Genomic DNA, 5,145 nt, shown 5'->3' with positions numbered 1-5,145 from the left:
TGTATGCTGACTCTTGAGCTTAAATATCAAGTAAAAATGTAAAATGAATGCTTGGTTATATTCCCTTTCCAAAGAAAATAAAGTATACAGAAAAAAAGATATGTGAAATTGTTGTACAAGTATTTTATGTCTTTGTGTTTATACAAACAGTGTTGTAGAAATGCTTTGATCAATGTGGAGGAGAGTTGTTCTATCTCCGCTTGATACAAACTCCTTATGGCGGCTACCAGTAAAGTCTTTGGTGTGTTGGCCAAACTATTTCTAAAAAGAAATACATGGCAAGTGTTCAAAATGCTGTTCGACTTCAGATGAAGGCACACACATACACACACACACACACACACACACACAGAGAAACATGGCATTTACCTGAGTCCATTAGAATGTTGGTTGGTTTGGTGTAGGTTTGCAGGAAGGAGGAGGGGGAGTGTAACACTGAACTCTGACAGAGATGCAATAATGTATCCTCATCCAACAGCAGAGCCTGCTCCTGGGCTTCCTGACCTGAGCTGCTACCCTACAGAGTAACACACACACATGCACACCTATGAGACTTCTCTCTTACACCCAACCATCTAGTATTGTTGAACAGAATGTGAGGTGAAAGGGGGGAGAGGTTGTTCCTTTACAGGGTTCGACGCAAGTACTTCTCAAATCTACTTGCCCCATCTACATTTTTACTTGCCCTGCCTACCGTTGCCGGTTGTGCGGCGCATAGATTTCCCTCACAACATACTTCTAACTAAGATCCGTTGCCTGTTGATTGAGGCAAAAAGCAGGAATTATGTTTTTTATTCATTCACTTTGTTGTTGCTGGTTGTGAACAATGAAACAAACAATAAATTAGGCCTAGCCTACATCTTTCTTGCTCGTCTCTAACATACACAAACACTGACTGCCACTTGTCCATGTGTGACTGCCATCATACAAAATAAAGTGCCAAAAGGCCGAACTGCCCAGAAAGCTGGAGTTAAAATGTTTAAGGAAGGACTATAGATATCTTGTATCTATGTGAAGACTGATGTACATGTCCTATTTAGAAAAGAGGCTACAGAGCAGCCAGCAGTATCATTATGCTATACATACTGATAATATTAAACTATGCATTTTACTTATTAAAATATATTTTCTGTTGTCTCATTAATCGGAAGAGTAGCTTCATAATATAATTACCAAATTACCATATAATGAACCAATGGAACATTTACCTACAACTTCAAGTGGGATACCATAGAACTTACAGCAATATATGAATAACATATGCACGATTCCATGACCCCACTTGAGACAAAGAAACGTTAACACATTGGTAGCACTATCTGGCACAGTGGTAGCACTATCTGGCACGGAGTGCAAAGTATCAATGGACGCGTTATTATTCAGTGGCAGTGAAATGCAGGTCCTCTACCATTTAGAATCCACGACATTGCATTTCCTTGCATTTTAAATAGATAACATGCTACATTATCAGCTTTCTCAAATAAAGTTTGCAAACGGATACAAGGTGTTGTGGCATAGCATGGGCGCTTGAATACCGTCCTTGTTGCGACTAAATACAACTTTACACTGCAGATACCATAGATATTACATACAGTAGATATCATAGATATGACATACAGTAGATACCATAGATATTACATACAGTAGATATCATAGATATGACATACAGTAGATACCATAGATATTACATACAGTAGATATCATAGATATTACATACAGTAGATATCATAGATATTACATACAGTAGATACCATAGATATCACATACAGTAGAAGCCTCGTTTGAGACGATACAGTCAGACGCTTAGCAGCTACATTCAGCAGTGGCCAATGAGAAATAAAACAATTAAGACTTTTATTCTGAAATATCTTTTTGGGGGGACTTTTATTCAGAAAGAATTTTTTTCAGACTTTTATTCAGAAATTCAGACTTTTATTCAGAAATTCAGACTTTTATTCTGCAATATTTTTGGGGGGACTTTTATTCAGAAATATTTTTGGGGGACTTTTATTCAGAAATATTTTTGGGGGACTTTTATTCTGAAATTATTTTGGGGGGACTTTTATTCTGAAATATTTTTTTCCAGACTTCTATTCTGAAATATACATTCAGACTTTTAATTATAAAAAAAAAGACTTTTATTCTGAAATATTTTTGGGGGGACTTTTATTCTGAAATATTTTTGGGGGGACTTTCAGTAGATAAGATTAGATTTATTGTCCCCAGGGGGGAATTCATTTTCACACCACTATACAGTATACATATACAACACCGTATAACACAGACAACAAACAGACAGTACTACACATGACAGATACAAGTACACACAGTCAGCACGGTCTATTATTTAAGGCAACAATGGCTGCGGGGATCAGGCTTTTGCCAAAGCGGGCCCTTTTGCACCTTAGCGTTCTGTACCTACGGACGGATGGCAGGTACAGATTGAGTGGGTGGATGATGTCCTGTTCTATTGTGGTTGCGATGCGTGAGATGGCCCTGTTGTTTAGTGCTGTGAGGTTGGGTGTGGGGAGTTCAATTATCCTGGCAGCAGGATTGGTGATGCATGTGAGTTTGGCCCGGTTGATGACTGTGAGCATGTTGAAGTAGCCGGAGGAACAGAACATGAGGATGGGCTGGATAATGCTCTGGTACAGTAGTAGGAGAAGAGGGGGGGGAACATACAGTCCTTTAAGTTTGCAGATGACGGATAATCTTTGTTGGCTCCTTTTAAAGATATCGGTGGTGTGTTGGTTGAAACTAAGTTTATTGTCCAGTGTAATTCCGAGGTATTTAAAACTGTTGACCATTTCAACTGCTTGGGTATTGATGATAATGGGACACTGTGGTGTGGGGGGACCAATGATGATTTCTTTTGTTTTGCTCACATTAAGGTGGAGATGGTTGTCCTCACACCACTTAGTGAACTGTCTGATGGAGCTGTGGTAGTCCCGGACAGAGTGGTTGTCTGTGAGCAGTATGCGCTCACACAGCTTGTAGATCATGGCCAGGCATTCGGGGACCAGGGTCTCCACTGGCTGGGTTTGGGGTGAGGGGTCCTGCAGACTTAGTGGGGGGGTTACAAAGCCGTAGCCCCAGGAAGGGAACATACGGCTCATTATACAGGGAGAGCTCACTAGGATCCTCACACCCCTCAATGCCGAGCTGGGAAAAGAAAATATAACTTTAGGCCTATATTAACTTTTAGAGAGCAGTAGGTCTTTGTAATAATAAAAAGCCTAAAATTGTTGCTGTTGATATGGGTCTAGTCAATTTAGGCCAATTGGTTAAATGCTATTCACCAATTTAAGTCAGCAGTCTGCACACAGGACTTCACAAGAGTAAGATATACAGTATGATTGATAAATGCTGTGGCTTCTGAGGACATCTTACTTTGGGCCTTTCTCCATGTCAGTCAGATCTTCCAGAATCTGTGTGAGCACCTCTGATGAGGACTACAACCAACATAAATGAAATGCATTAGCACCTGTACAGCAGATAGCAGTAGCACACTTTTATGAGAGGGAAATGTGTTTACCTTGTAAGCTTACATACCTCCAGCAAATGAATGACACTTTTGGGATATAAAAGCAGTATACCAGTGACTCCTTCAGCCTGGGTGTTTTTCTGGAATTTTGACAAGAATTGCTCATAGTGTTCTGGGGATGAAGACAAAAAAACGATTTATTTATTTATTATTATTTAAACAATTGTTGAGCTTCGTGAAGCATGGTGCCTGGACATCAAGAAAACGCAAAGGACAAAACACTCAGGAGTCGGATACTGTCTGATACTTCACTTAAACCGTCTGGTCTACAGCACAGTGTTTTATTTGTATAGTATAGTGGACAGTGTACATAGCCTTTATTTATGTAAACCAGCTCTTTTCCCTTCTTGTTTTTAGTTTTTTTTTTCCTAGCACCAGGGGAGCTCCCCCTCCCAAATTTCGTTGTTTGGTACCTGTACTATATCAATGACAATAAAGACCATTCATTCATTCATTCATTCATTCATTCATTCATTCATTCATTCATTCTACCTGCAATTGCGCTTCGTTCATCCCCAGAGTTAGGCTTTGGACTTATCCTGGACACGTACACCAATCTGTGGACAAACGTTTTCTAACAACGCCAGAAAAGACATAAACTGATTATGTATCTATATATCTATAGCGCGCACAAACCCGTCGATGTGCGTTGGACCGACAGAGAAAGCCGGACAGTTTAGAGACACAGTTAGTATCGAGTTCCCAACCGCATCTGTCAAGCAAGTCTTTTTACAGGTATTTGAAAAAAATGTCTTACAATTGTAAACTATCGCCCTTACTTTGCGTGTTGCTATCTGCTTTTCCACAACAGCAAAAAGAGAGTTTGGGTAGGAATTAAAATAGGGATTATCGCTACCAGAAGGCAATGAATTTCCTGCCATTTTCTCTGTTCATAGTAACTATGACAACTGCATCCCGATTCACGCGACAAATTGTGTTCCAGAAGCTCGAGGATGTCAGGCAGTTTTATTTCTCATTATACAACAGTTAGTTCCGACCAAGTCATTTGATTGGACAAGAGGCATTCCATGAGTGCTGACTGGGACTTTTAACTATGTGTATCACTCCACCGCACAAATGTTCTACTAAATGACCGTTAATTAGACTACATGTTTGTGTTCAGGTTACTAGGCAACAGTCCATTTGAAGTTCAGTTGCGGAACTATTTTTTGCTTATTTTTATGATTAAATAAACAAACAAATCATAATCTGTACATATAAGCTGCTGTGCCAAAAGCATTCATATGGTCAACATAAAAAGTCAATATATTGAACTGTGCACAACACACCATTAATATACTATCAATGGAAACATTAAAAAACACTTTTTTTTTTTTACACAGTAGTATTTTAATACATTAAGAAATCAAAAATCAACATAAATAGACCATAGACAATACTAACATTTTTTTTTTTACCCAACTTCTGTGAATATCCATTAAAGTAAACAAATCCTGATGCACAGTTCTTTTCACACAAAACAACAACTATACCAACATCACATGCAAATTGCTTTGGACAGACATTTGTAACACTGCACTGTACAAGTGGCAGGATACATTTGTATCAAGATCACAGATACCTTAAATGTAATATTGAGT

This window comes from Nansenia antarctica (genome assembly GCF_963989245.1).
Source record: "Nansenia antarctica genome assembly, chromosome: 11".
Lineage (NCBI taxonomy): Eukaryota > Metazoa > Chordata > Actinopteri > Argentiniformes > Microstomatidae > Nansenia > Nansenia antarctica.
The sequence above is the reverse complement of the archived record's forward strand: the minus strand, read 5'-3'. Positions refer to the sequence as shown.